This window comes from Tyto alba, unplaced genomic scaffold, assembly GCF_018691265.1.
Source record: "Tyto alba isolate M040663 unplaced genomic scaffold, T.alba_DEE_v4.0 Super-Scaffold_1000006, whole genome shotgun sequence".
NCBI lineage: Eukaryota > Metazoa > Chordata > Aves > Strigiformes > Tytonidae > Tyto > Tyto alba.
Window position 1 is genome coordinate 9,462,106 of NW_024881272.1, and position 15,718 is coordinate 9,477,823.

The 15,718-nt window shown below is 34.1% G+C and overlaps 1 long non-coding RNA gene across 1 annotated transcript in view; it reads left to right on the forward strand.

The window, feature by feature from the left end:
• LOC116963106 overlaps positions 1-15,718 on the forward strand; it is a 162,734-nt gene that overhangs the window by 25,917 nt on the left and 121,099 nt on the right. Inside the window, exon 2 of the long non-coding RNA XR_004407952.2 lies at positions 4,108-4,246. This is a non-coding gene — a long non-coding RNA (uncharacterized LOC116963106). The remainder of the gene's footprint in view (positions 1-4,107; positions 4,247-15,718) is intronic.

The window sequence follows — 15,718 nt, forward strand, 5'->3', positions numbered from 1 at the left end:
GCCTTGGCTCACGATACTTTCTAATTATTTTTCTTATGAGCCTAGCCTTTGTTTCTTAGCAAAAAAAAGTAGAGAGTTTTTCTTTATCAGAATTCAAGAATGGTAACAATTTCAAATACAGTGCTATGTATTTGGCAGTGAGGTATCTCCCTAGTTGTAGTTTATCCTACCAGTGGTCTTTAGGGCACTAGCAGTTTGCTTCACATATTATGTTACAGTCTGACAGCCATCTCTATTGCAAATCTGCATAGCGTAATTCATTATGGATGATAAAATTTGTCAAAGCAATTTTTATACCCTGAATCTCAAATATATTTTCAGGTTTTGACCAACTCTATGCATATCATGTCTTTGCATCATGAGAAAAGTTTTGATCACAGTAACACTTGTTTCTGAGGACAGGCTTCCCTCACCCCTCTCCACCCATTTTCTGGCATACCTTGGTCATGCGTTCAGTCTGTACTTGCCTCTGCAACATGCACAAGCTGCATCAGTGTATGAACTAAAAGAATATGGGAAAAGAACTTGCATGAGACTTGTATTTATCACTTAAGACCAAGTTTAGCTGAATGGAAAATCTTAATCACTCCCAATGATAAATGTTACTGTAATATAGGAAGCAACAGAATGATCAACAATAGAATTTATTAATAAACCATGTAGCTCTAAATACTTTAGCATGTGGTGTTTTATTAGGGTGAAAACATGAGTATACACATACAGTTGTCAGGATTTTGTTTAGAAAAAAATAGAGCTGATCAAATATTTGGTAATACTCCATGACTTTTATTTTTTTAATTAGAGTTTTTTATGATTTTTAATGTCCATTTTGTTTTATCTACTTTCTTTTTCTAAGTTTGTTGGTAGGCACAGCCAAGTTTAAACATCCTTTCCTAAATTCTAGACCTTAGAGTGAAAATTCTTCTGTCACCTCGCAAAATTTTTTTCAGTAAAATTATTTTATAGTGTATAAAAACAGCTCCCTTAAAGTAGTTCATAGAAATGCGGATGAAACACAAGTCACCTGAAAGAGTTTAGCAATTACTAGAACAATGGCTGTCTTGATGTAAAGTAGCAGAATACTGAACCATTTGATAAAATTGAATTTGTAACTTATTAATTAGAATTACATTCAAGTTGCTATAAAAATATTAGACTTATTTTATATCAGCTTCCTTTAGTGATATCTCAGTAAAAATCTTTGCTGCTGCCTCTATGAATGTGTAAGTGTAGTTCCTTTCCTTTTGATCTGATCGTGATTTCATTTTGGTACTTTGTAATGTTAAATATTGTCCAGAATTTTTATGTCAGAAAAGGTGCTTTTTCTTGAAGTGCAGCAGGCACAACCTACAACGTTGTTCCCTAGTGCAGCCTCCTCTGAAGAACTTGCAGGAAGAGGATCTTCTCTGGGTATTTTATTTAGTAAGGAAATGTATTGTTTGTCCTTCAGAAACAGTACTAGAAAAAAATTCCAGTGTTTTTCAAATGCTGACCAAAGTATTTATCAAAATATGGCGATTGTTTTCTTGTTTTAAGTTTGCTTCTGTTTAGCACAAACTACCCACAACTGTTGTCTTAGCAAAAGTATTGAATCAATGTATGCCTACAGTTTCAGCTAATATCAGTGTAAATACTGGCACATTTGGTTTCTTTCACTGCAAACTGCTTTGAGAACTCAGTTAAAGTGACATGTTGAGCAAAACTTAAAATCTTATAATATTAGACTTATAAAAATAAAATAGACTTGTAAAATATATAGACTTAGGAGACTTATAATATTAGATTGTTTCTTAATGAAGATTGTGCAGATTTTTTTTTTTTTTTAATCTGGAAAGGCTCGTATAACTGCTTATTCAACTGTATACTGAGCTCTGTAGACTGTCACGTGAAAGTATGTCTGCTTATATGTTTGACATACAGTTATACATCTGGTAACATAAGGGAAGGCAGATCCCTCCAGCTCTCACGTGTGCAGCCACCCTGTGGAGTGAGCATTGGACTTCTCTGTGCAAACCAAACAGCCTTTGATTTTGTGACTAGTGCATGTGTGCACTCTCCTTACACCAAGAAGCATTAATCTATCGCACCAAGCATTAAGCTATCACAGGCCTTAACTGTGCTTAGACACTTAATGAGCATCTCTCCTGTGATGGAGGAGGGACCGCAGATCCCGAGACACAGGTTGTTCTCGTAGGCAGAATCTATCTTGCAAGCTGTGCTATTGTTTATGATTTAAATCAAACTTGTCTAAAAACTAAAATAGGAAACTTGACTCAACCGACTGAAAGGCTTTAGCACAAGCATTCTGACGAGAAATTAAGAAGAATCTAAACTGTCAGCAGTTATTTAAAGTTATTTTTGTGTTGCCACAGTCATCTTCAACATGTGAAGGAAGAAGAACTTCTACATGGATGAATTTGGTTCTTGTGCTCAAATCTTACATTTTAAGAGGTGTCCATCCAATGTAACAAGTTTCTTATTTTGGATACACTTGATCTGGCAGCAGCAATACAGTAGGCCTCCTCCTGTGCTATGCTTTTCTGATGGTTTTGAATACCACTCAATAAAAGGGGAGAATTAGGCTTACTTATGTGCATACACATAAGGATAGTGATGTTTTTCATAAAGGTTAATTTTTATATAAATGTCTCCAGCTTTAAGGAAAAGGCACTAGAAAAGATATAACCAAATTGATATTCCTGAACATCCTCTATCAGTAATGTCATTCTCACCTATATATGTCCTCATAGAATACGTGTTTCTTGAAGCAGGAATTTAGATCCCATTTTTAAGTGACACCAAATGATTTGAACACAGCAGCTGGGTATAGGAAAGCCATTGTTTGGGGAATTGCCAGCTCTGACAAAGCAACAGCGTGTTGCTACTTTGCCCGTGAAGTTGGCAATATTACAAGGTACAGGCTTGCTAACCAGAACTTTGCTACAGTCAGCTTATTTCCTTTTGTGTCCATGATTACTGGCAGAATGCAGGCTTCAGTTAGTCCTGTAAGTGTGGTGTTATATGGCCAAATAGGCTGAAAGAGATTCTGGCTCATCATATAAGGATCAAACTGTTAGAACATTGTTATGCATATCCTTGCACTTGTTATTTGTGAACTATTATCTTTGTGTATAACCAAAGTACAAGGGTGTAAAACCTTATCTTTTTTACATCTTGAATAGGCACCAGATAGTTGTCAGCAGCTAATATATAAAATGTATTGGATTCAGAGGAACCTGATGTTGTGGTTGTCATTTTTTAATTACTTGGCTCGATCTCTTTACTCTGTCCAAATAAAGGCTTTTCTTCAACTGAGAGTCTGTTGAATGCAATTTCCTTTTTTGTTGTTGATGCTCAATTATGAGAGTTTTCTCCTACGTTTGTCTCTATGCTTTTTTGCGGTATATATGAGGAGATGGCATGTTCTCTAACAGGAAGTTTTATGCCAAGTCTTTATAAAGACTCACATTTTTAATGTGAAAAATAGGTCCGGATAAAAATCTGTTGTTGATTTATTCCCATGTCTTGTTTTTGGCTCCTATCTCTGACTAGAGCAATAGCCTTGTTCAGTACTATTTTGTTCTCTATTTTAAAACTACAGACAAGTGGTGCTGGTGTTCTGTAATTTTTCTTTTGCTTTATAAGTTCAAGTTGATTATGACCAACATATAAAATGTGTTCTGACTCAATTAAACTTTCAATTCAAAATATCTTTTTTTTTTTTTTTTTTTAAACCAATGAAAAGAAATTGTAATAGCAGAATTTCAGACTCGGTAGGGAGTTTAATTACTTTTGTCTTTTTCAGTAATTTATTCACCAGTTAGAGTCTTTTCTGTGAAGAATCTTGATTGAAATACTGCCTAATTTCTTAGCTGGAATTCAGCAAATGAAATATCTATCAGGGAAGATCAGGAATAACAAAAAAAGATTGATTTTAGGGAAACACTTGATAAGAAAAGTGATCAAAGGTCATGTATTGCAATTGAGATTCTTCCATAAACCTGAGGTTTATTCTTGGTAATACAGACAGGAGTGTGAGGACAAACTGTGCTTTCCAAATTTGCTGAAAATATTTAACTAGATTCTCTCATTTATTTTATTCCATAGGTGTAATCTGCAAACTTCAGGAGTGTGCCATCTCATAGCCTGACATCTTCTCCAGTTTATGTTGTAAGAGATAAAGCTATCAACCAGGAAAGATCTGAGTACAGACCCCTGCGGTACTGCACTTGTTATCAGCATCCAGGTAGAGTACGAGCCACTAATCACTGCCCTCTGAACCTAATCATCCAACCAGCTTTTCACCCGTTTGGCTGTGCACCCAGGTAGACCATGACATCCTACCTTAAATACAGGAATACTGTGAGAGATAATGTTGAAAGCCTGCTAAACTTGCATTAAATGATATTCACAGCTCTCTCCATCTACACAAATTCAGTCATTTCATCCTAAAAGGCAACCAGATTGGTCAGGCATGATTTACCCTTTACAAATCCATTTCAGTTGTTCTCAGTCACCATACCAGCTGTGTGCCCAGTGCCAGGGACTGAAATTGGGCTGACTTGCTTATAATTCTCTGGGTTGGTCTTTCATAAATTTTTCTCCAATCTCAGACATTTAATTTCTCAATAACTGAAAGTGAAATATGTCAGCAAATATGTATACTGATGAGAATTCTCGATGCAGTTTTTTCTCAATGTGTATCAGAAAATGGTTTTGCTCTTAAATATGCTGTCCAGGATAATGTCTGACAATTTTGGGTGATCTCATCAACCTGTGGAGGGAATACTTCCTCCATTACTTTTACCCATGGGATATATCAACCACCTGCTTTTATTTGGCCAGACTTTCATCATAAGCATGACATAATACTTTTACATCTATTTATTCTACTGTAACTTGCCTTCATTCATTAGTCTGGGAAAGGACTTTAAAGTAATATCATGATCTCAAAGATGTTTGACTCTGTAATAGCTGTTCCTCACACACCTGCATTTGGTAGAATTTTCAGAAACAAATACTTTTGACAAGAAAATTGAATTGATTCTTTATCCCATTGCTGATCTACATGGTATCTTAACTTGTATTGATGAAGTGATAGCTGACAAATTGAATTCTCACTGAAAATATTACTAGTCCATGATTGAACCAAGGTCTTTAAAAGGTGCTCTTGAGAAAGTTTATTTAATTTCTTGGTTGTTTTAATAAATTTATGCAAATCGGAAGCAAAATAAATAGTTTTTACATATCAATGTGTTCATGAGACGGCACAGAAAGTTTCCTCCTGGTATTTAAAATGCAGTCAATTTCTCATTGCTGAGCGAAGTTCACTATCTTTGTTTCAAGTGGATGGCAAGTGGACCAGTACATATTCTTAGTCATACCAAATATGTCAGTGATTAGGAACAAGAAATTCACAAGAATAGTAGGATTAAGCTGCTTCTGATTTTTATTGGCTTGAACTTCTGCTTAAGGATAAGTCACCTGTGCATAATTAATTGAAACAGTTATTTCAGATATATTTTAAAGAATAAATCTCTAATATAGCAGAGTAAGGGAAATGATTACTATTTGGTTGGCTAGTGTGGGACACAAGAAATGTTCCAGGCCATGATATCAAGGTAAAACACAGTGTGTCATGATAATGGTTTTATAGGGATTGTGTGTCAGAATTCTGGGTTCTGTTTCCAAAACTGTCACAGACATGGATGATCAAATTGTGGTTAAGTTATATTAATATGACCTAGGATTAATCCTTTAATACAATCCAAAATACAAATATTATTCAGCTAGAATTCTACTTAGGGCAGAGAATTCAATGCTTTGTCCTTGACATTGTTCTCCTATTTGGATAAGTGAGAAATTAAAAAAAAAAAAAAAAAAATTGCTGTAGGTCATAATCTGATCTCAGTTATTTTGGTGTAAAACTGGAATCAGTCGTCTTTGAATATGTGGAATCACTGAAATTTTATATTGCTGTGAGTTGAATTTTACCCTGTCTGTAAACCATTCTTGATGAAGATTGGAAAGTATTAAATAGAGTAAGTAGGTCACAGAAGTGGGATGATACTGCCCCTTATCTTTAAACAGTATTCTAATTTGACTGTAGCGCAACGAAAAGAAATGAATACTCTACGTGCTCCCATGTGAGCTGTCAGAAAGATAAAACTGAATATTCTCTAAATCAGCTTTTCCATGGACAACTGCTTCATCATCATTAGTATGTATATCCTTATTAATATCTAGGCCACCCAGTTACGAGACCCTAGACTGCAGCTTTTCATAATTTACAACTACTCCCATCATTTTCAGCAGGATTGTATGCATGACCTATCACAGAATGAACACTTGATATATTTCTCTGAGTCCTCTCAAAGTGTTCTTTTGAAATAAGGGCTAAGAATAAAAGTATCCATCTGTTAGAAAGTAGCATTTATGCACAGTGTGGTGATCCTTGCCAACTGTTTTACTTAGCATAGCTGTGTGTGAATGGACTGGTCACTGTAAGGTGTCTGAGAACTTGGAACTGAGACAGTTTGGCAGATGAGGGCACTTTCTAAAGTGATATCTAAGAGTTAGGATCAGATTATAAATAAATGCCTCTAAATTCTGTAATTGCACAGTTTATAAATATATTCCATTTTCAGTCTTTGACCAAGTCTGGAAAATTTTAAAGATGTTTACAGACCACTCACAGTCTCTTCATCTGGTTGAAAAATTTAGCTCAGGACCAGATGTTCACTCATAAATAGGAAGTAGTGTAAGTGAGAGTGGAATAGAGATGAATGCAGGCAGGTTTGCAGGGTAAGGCTGGGGAAACCGATATAGAAGTGACTATTGTAAGCACTGGTTACTTATGCAAAGAATAACATAATACAGTGTAGACTGTACTAGTGTGAGAGATTGACTGCAGTGACAGCAACTATAAATGGAGGATTCAGCCAATTGTTCAATGCCAGGTGGAATTTGAGATATAAATTTCTGATGTGGGATTGGCTTTATGAGGTTTGGAGTTTTCAATATATTAAAAATGCAAAGTGTTTTATTTTATTCCACAAATTTCTAGGATCCTGTATCCAGAGTAATAAGAAATGCTATTGCTTGGTCTTAATAATTACATTATTGACTACAACTCTGTCAAAGAAAGTGTAGAGGGGGGGAGTAAATGAAAATCAGCCAAGCAGTAAACGCTGCTTATCAGGAAACACTTTCTTTATAGGCATCTCTGGAGAGATCTTGATGAAGATGATATTTTAAGTCTTTTGTGGCAAAAGAACTCTTCCATAAGTAAAATAAACCCAAATTATGCTGTTCCTCAACCCAGCAGCACATGCCAGAGCTGTGTAACTAGATTTGTTTATTGATAAAGCAGTGTAATTTATCTAAAAAATGATGAAACCTGTTTTCATTACCTTGTATGCTAATAGATAAAAGTAGATGATCCCAACCAGGTCTTTTGAAACAAAGAAAGCTCTTCAGTTTCTTCAAGTAAGTCAAGACACTAGTCTTGAGACAAGCATGCTGGTTAACCTTAAAGAATTCAAAACGGAAATAAAATCTTATGAGTTGTCTGTTAACCAGGATTGGTCAATGTGCACTTTCTAAGCATGCGTAGTCTAAACAATCTAAATCGTGATGGAAATATTTTTTTAAATCTTTGAATTGTAAAAGGATTTAAAAATCATGTTTCATATAGATTATTGCAAACTCTAATGTTCCTTCAATTTCTTGGTGCTTGAAGCTTGAAGCTCTTTTTGTGCCTTTTCTGGTGAGGTGCCATCATCCTATGTTAAACAGTTTGTTCTAAAGCACAACTATTCTTAAGTAAACATACTATACTTCATGTGATGAGTCAAATACGCTTATGAGACAGAATGTTCTTTATTGAGTCACAGCTGAAGAAAATATGCAGATGGTTAATACAAAAATCTTAATTGTTAGAATACTGCAAAACATTAAATAAAGAGGATGTAACACTGGTTTGAGAAATAATTCTGATTTCAGCACAGCCTCAACTGTAAATGCTTTTCAACTTACAGCATGGTACATTCATTCGTAGCAACCACATTTCATTTAAGACATAAAACTTGCCATTTTATTCTGAAAGTGACCAGGGTCTGTCAGTTCTGCATTTTGCTCTTATTTTGAATGCTTTGTCTTCACTGTATGGATATGTATTTGTACTATAAATCTTTAGCCTCAGTATCCCACTTACACTTTTACAGTGATTTTTCTCTCCTGGTTGGTTTGGTTTTGGTATTTATTTTACTGTGTTTTCTTACAAAAATGCCTCCATTGTTTTTTTTTCTCTTTTTCTGTGGTGGCTACGTTTTGTTAGTGTGCTGGTGGTTGCACTGTTCCCACAATTAAGTAATCAGACTTTTGTGTGGTAAGGTGAGGATATACAGCTTGTGAACCAAGCATCAAATAAAATTATATTAGTTTAAGACAGAGCTACCACAAGAATGGACTTTCTTACAGATGTCTCTCACAACTTGGCAATTTTCTGAGAAGCACAACCTGCAATGTGTCAGAGCTGGGCCTAGGACTCTTAGTTCATTGACAGCTGAGCTCAGGAAGGTTGTGGAGAAACAGAGTTACAGGAAGAACAATAGCTGTATTGTTTGTAGGAAGCTCTTCCACCTTGCATATCATCCTGAGCAATTTTAAAAACATTGCTTTCTATTTAAAAGGCATAATTTATCTCCCCGTGTAAACATTTAAGTAGTAGCACTGACAAAGATTTTTTTTTTAAAGATACCATAATGTTTTTAATTATGTATATTGTAACTTAGGATATTTAGACATTACAGCCTTTGAGTTTTCAGTCTGTTTACAAACTCTTATCTTGTGTGGCCTTTTATCTGCTGCATGACTTGCCTGGTGAAGTGATTTTTTTTTTCCTAATCATTAGGTGTGTTGTATTTTCATAAAGAATAATCATAGAATGTGTCAGAAAAAAGTACAGAGAACAATTATGTTATAGAAATATCTACTAAGTAAACCAAGCTCAGATGTGTTGAATCAACAGTAATATCAAACACAATAACAAAATAGTTATCAGACATGGAATTAATATAGTTATTGGTTACGCATCTTAATTATGTGTGTTAACACAAAGCAGCCTGCCTAATTACATAAGTTTTCCCATAAAATGTATATTTTCTTAGGAGTCTGCAATGTAAATCTATGTTCATTACTACTTAGTATTAAACTACATCAGCATTGGTAGGTGCTTTCCTAACACTAAAGAGGCATTTATTGCACCAGTGGGTTATTCCATCTATACATACCCACTACCTGCTTGCCACCTTGAAAAACATACCCAAAAGATGCTTTACAAATGTTCTGAGGGATGAAAGTGTTCATAAAATGTGTATGACTCCTAAAGCATGTACAGAGGTATCAGAAGACGAGCCTGGACAAGAGCAAGGGAAAATAGCCTCTAAATGAAGATAACTGAAAGAGGTAAAACGTGGGTGCAAAGGAAAGTGGATTTGTTCTCAGTTTTACTCCCTTCTAGGACAGTGCAGTTAGCATGGAAGAGTATCTGTAAAATAAATGTGCTGGGTGAACAGCGAGAATTTATACTGTTGGTATGAACTGATTGCCATGATATTTTTTTGAGAGGCCAATGCCTTCAGATTAGACTGAAACTGAAAACTGACTCTGTTCAATTATCCCCTTGAGGTAGTTGAGGACTGAATCTCAATCCAATTACTTGCTTCTTCATCCGGAAGCCCTTTCTTATTCTGAGTAGTCTCTCTGTCTTCAGAGAAGTTATTGATGTTCTGATACAGTAGAAAGATTTATTTTATTTTCCATGAACTTTACATCACAGTGAAAGATTTGACAGGAACAGAGCTATAGAAATTGATGTAAAATGTAGGTATTTGTTTTGTGAATGTTTTGCCTGGTGAAATCTGAGAGCCTTGCAACTGTTTTTCACTAAAATTTTCCTCTTCTTAATTAGTTCATTTGATGGTAGATGCAGTGAACATAAAGCGTTCATATGGAATTATTATTTTATATTTTACAATGTAGTATTCTGTAACTTTTACAGAGACTAACAAAAGAAAAGTGAGTTCTCACAAAACTAATAATCACCTACTTCCTCAATTCCTCATTTGTTTAAGAATACAAATTATAGTTTTTTATTTAAATGAAAATGACATGGATATAACACTTGATTTTTTTTTTTTTTAATTTAAAAGTTTTTTACCAGCTCTGTACAGCAAAGTTAACCTAGCTATATCACTCTACAGATCAGCAACATAAACATTTTGCAGTGAAACAACAGTGGCATTTTGCCATTGAAAGATGGAGTTGTAATTGCATTTGCAGAATCATTTACACAAATAAATGGTATCTCTGCTCTCTTCACATTGTCAAAATGAGGTTGCAGGGTACCACATACATTCACTGGTGTGTTTTTGAAGTTCCTAGTGATGGCAGCACAGGATTCCTTTGGGCCTATATGAACCTTATAACCTGAGTTTCTCTTTTGTTGGCATTGATTAAATCTCAACTGCCACTCAACAGCTTTTAAAATTACCATTGGATAGAATTTAAATGCCTGTAACTCACAGGGCTTAAAAAAACACAATAATCTACGAATCAGGTGGAAAAGAAGAAATATGACTTGGCTAGGAAATGGAAGACTTCCACAGGAAACATAATACCAACATAAATATATGCAGCTTTACTGCAGTTATTTCCATACCAGAAAATTATGCCCATCTTTTATTTTAATGATTTTCCTGTGTTCAGATTTTGTTCTGCAAAACTCCAGAAATTAGACATGAAGGTACTTATATTTGACCAACAAGTAAGTGTGACTGTTAATAGTTACATTTTTGTTCAATGAACATAAAATTAAGTTTCTTGTGAAACACCGTAAGATCGTCTTTCTTTTAGCTAGCCATCCAGCTAGGGCACATGTAGTGCATGTGAGAACAGAGAAATGCTGGGATGAGGTATATTTATTTGCCGTTTCTGCATCTCACTGAGTTTCCTAGCAGTGGTATAGATTAGTGTTTTCAGGATCTGTAGATGTATGTGTGAATACCTAAATAACTTGCAGCCATTTAAAATTTGACTTGGATTCAAGACCAACTGTTAAGTCTGATACTGACACTAACTTATAAAGCACATATAAAAACCTTAGGGAGTCATGCATGGAGATGGTTTTCCCAATTGGTGCCAAGAAGAACATACTATCTTAAAAGGAAAAAAAAGATATAGAAAAAACAGTAATGTTAAAGTCAAATAATGTGCAGAGGTGACTGCTTTCAGTAATATTCTCGGCTGCATTAAGCTTTATACTTATGCTGTAAAAGCTACTGAAAGAGCTTAAAAAAGCAAGCCAAAACCCACCAAACTTCTGGCCAGAGGCCTGAAATGATGAATGGGTTTTGAAGTGTTATGAGGAGGTGAGAGGCAGTTTTCTGTGGTACTAATGGAAGCAATAAGTTTGGAATCTTATTAGAAGAATTGTGGTGGTGGCTTGCTTCAAGGACATGAAAAATATAGTCGGAATCAAAATCAGGAACAAGTTTTAGGAAGGCAACACAATATTACCATTTTAATATCAACAGTTCAAATTTATTAGAACTATTCAATGCACCTCAGTATCTTCCTGTAAGCAGATCTTTGCTAAGCCACTGCAGTTGTGTTACAGATCCCATTGTTCATTTCATGGAACCTCGCACAATATAGAAATAATACCATCCAAGTCAAATAAGCACATCTAGCAAAATCAAGGCACTGTTTTGCATTCTACTTAGTGCAGCTATAGTCAGAATATAATCTTTAACTAGATTAATAAAATGGCCACAGGAGAAATGAATGACCTATGGCCAGTTCTGCTACTCTGTCAAGACCTCCTTTAGTGGATGAGTTGCTGATTCTCAGACACTTTCATTACCTGACCAAAGTTCTCTGAAAATGTTTTAAGACTAAAGTTTACAGGGGATTATTAAAAAAAATCAATCGAGTTTAATCAATGTACTTTCCTGTTTTGGAGTTTTCTCTTTTTTATTAATATAAACCCGGTTTAAATCTTAGTCCAAAACTGACAGAAGTCAAAGGGAATTTGATTAATCCAGACTTTTAGTTAATTTCTGTAACACCAAGATTTTTCACAAGTTGTTTCTCCCATTCAGAGATAACTCAGACCTAGTTCAATAACTGTAAATAAGCTCTGGTATCTACTAGACTTTGTGTGTTTCATTTCTGTATTTTCTGAAAGTGATTGTCATCCTGTGTAAAGTAGATCCATAGGATAAGCTTTAAGTCTTTCTGGAATTAGTGATAAGCTTCTTCAGCTTGCATCTTCAGTACTAGATCACTAAATATTTGCACCAAAAATACTTATAGTTTTAATTAAGGAAAAGTATTAAACTTTTATGTGGGATTTAATATTCTAAAATGGTGCAAGAAATGCTTAGCTCTGTATTTTGAATGTTTCTATAATCCTGGACTGTCTGGAATTGCTATGAGCATGTTGAATTGTAATGGAAATATGATGAGAGTATTGAGATGTTAGTCAGCTTTCTTCCTGAGATGAAAGATCTCTAGTAGGAGCAGTAGTGGATTTTGGAGAGACTGAATGAAGTGAAGACTTTTCAAATTCTTCCTTGCATAAAATTACTAGAATGCTTCTTAATACATGAAAAAGAGAAAGGCAAAGTTCAGTTGAATGATTCACACCGTGTTGGTAACAAATATTTATTGCTCTTTAATCTTTTCAGCACATGCTTGAGTCCATGCTTACTCTAATTTAAGACTATTTCCAGAGTACACGCATTTGTCTCTAGCCAATTTTTCTGATTCCATCAGTCCCTTTTATAATATTGACTATTGCATAAAGGTTCCTTAATATGATCAAAATAGTTGAAAGCTACATTTCTTAAAACACTTAAATTCTGAGAAACAAACATTTAACTCCTAAATAAATTGAGGAGAATGTAGATAATAAAAATGTATCCTTAATTGTATTCATATTTTTTAAACTTAAGTTGGAAAATTTGGAGGTTTTTCATAGGATTTGTAAACATACCAGAAAATAACTTTACAAACACTTAATGATGTTTCTACACTGATATATTTGAGACCAGTCCCTTATTTCATCCCATATTCTTCTTCTGGTCCTAGTTTTTTCTCTTCCTGCATTTATGTAACAGACAATGAACACTGAAGAATTCTACTTTCAGACTGTTTTAACATACGCAGTTTTCTTTGTGTTTTTTATAATGCCAAGTGACCTCTTAAAACTGTCATTGTAGGCAGACAGCCAATCTGATAATATGTCCTAGCTAAAAGTAAAATGGATTCCATTTGAAAACATGATAAACCACCACTCTTTTAAACATGCCACAAGGTAAAATTTGTTTTGTTGCCTTGGTTAATTTAATACTCCTGTTTAAATTATCAGCAGTTTTTAAATTAGCTACCAGCTTTTGAAAAAGCAGTTAGTGTTTCCTTTTGAATAATTTGAAAATGTTTTACTTTCCTTTGATCCAAAATAGAGATAGAAGAAACCATCAAATTCAGGAAACAAAACCATTTCTTACTGAATTTACGTGAGAATGTAAATAAATCTTCGTTTTCCTGCATAATAATCTGATTCTTCAGTGAGTAATTATTTGTCCTATGCCCTTATCATTTAGCACAGCTAAAAAACTGGATTATTGATGAGGAAAGATAAGATAATGTAATTGCCCATAGAACTCAAATGAAATCCTTTAGAACATATTCAGTAAGTGAGATGACATAATGAATGATTTTGAGGAATGAAAGTTGATGCTTTTTGCATTAAATTCATCATGTAACAACGCTTTTTGTGTGGTAAATCATATCAACAAAAACTGTTAAATGGACTGAATTTAATAATTTTATTAGTGTTATATATTCTGAATGTTCTAGGGTCTGTTTTTTATGATAAGTAGTAGTGATTAGACTATATTTTGCATAATTTCACATTAGTCCTTAATAGTTTCGCTTTATATTCTTTTACAGTCAAAAATTAAACTCATTTGGCTGAACAAATGTCCAGTTAATTTTATAGACTTACAAAGACTTATGGAGAGACTTGTACAATGGGTGTCGAAGTGTTAATTGCTAATAAACCTTGAACAATAGGAGATACTTAGCTCTGAATAATATATATATTTTTTTAATAATAAAATGATGCCGAGGGAAGCAAATACTTTAGGTTAAGGGTACTTATGTAAGGAATAGACTCTAGATTTCAAGAATATGTCTTGGCTATTAAGATAGCAGAGTGCTCTCTGTAGAAAAGACCTTACAAGTTAGTCTAAGAGTCTGTTGTATTGGTCATATAAAAACTACCTTATACTATAAAACCATCATCCCTTCACAACCTCCTCAGAAATCAAATGTCACCAGTATTTACATAAACACTAGCAGACCAGTTACGTGCTCAGTAAGATTGGAACATCCCTGTTTTAGCAGTATCTATGGAAAGCAAAGCAAGGCAAACAATTTACCAATAAGAGTATCTTCTCCTGATGTCACAAGGTGCATAAGTATAACCTGTTTTGCAAAAACCTATGTTTGAGAAAATCAAAATAAATTGACTAGTAAGAACCATGCATCTCTCATTGTTCTATATGATCTGAAGTAAGTCCCTTAAGCCAGATAAACCAGTGGGGTGAGTTGGAAAGAGAAATGGTAGAGATATTTCAGCCCCAGTGAGAAATTAAGGGCTTGTTTTAATTTTTTTTTTTTGGTTGTTCTTTTTTTTCCCCTCTCTGAGATCTCATTTCATATTTTCTGTTTATAATGATTCTTTTAAAGCTTTGTACATTTATGGCAGAGGGGTTGATTCATCCTATGTGAAACTATCATTAGCAGATAATGTTTTATTTCACTATCAAGCACCTGTAATTCCCACTGAATTATGCTCTGCTGACAGCCACGTGCTACTGTTGATTTGTGGGCACAAAGTATATTTTGATAATTTGTAATTCACAGGATCTTATTCTTTTTAGCCTTTTTTTTTTTCTTTATAAACTGCAATTTGTTGGAATGATGGAACTGCATTTTTTCCAACTTTTTTAAAAATGCATCATAATTTTCCCCAAATGGTAACATTTTAAAAAGAAAAAAAAAAGTTGATTTTATATAACATTCTGCAGAAAATTAAGCTTCTCCCATGCACAGAACTCATATACTTTTTTTTTTCCAAGGCAGAAAAAAGAAATGATAATTTTATATGAAAGTAAATTGACATATCAAACCTGTTAAGTTACTGCTGATTTGATACTAATAAAAAAATCAATTGTCCTTTTTCAGAAATGCAAGGTTTAGATTTTTGTTTAAAAGGGGACTGATAAATCTCTAAGCAACTACTCTGGCTGGACAGAGAATCTCAGAAGAGTGAGTTTGTTGCAAATTAAAGGCAAACAAAACCCCCCGTTTACCTTACAAAATGTTCTAACTCATTATATTTTGGGATTCAGCCTAATGTTTTTACAAATTGAAATGATGAACTCATATCAAAGTAAAGGGAAATAAAAAGGTTAATTGTAATGTGTATTCTTGTTTCTTCTTTTATAACCAATTTATTACAGGGCTACATCTGTGTCAAAAGTGAATCTTGAATGTCTTGATATTAGCCTCTGAAAACCTGCAATCATTGATAAGTCATAAGTCATAAAAATGAAGAGTTTTTAATTTGAAAAATTACAAAGAG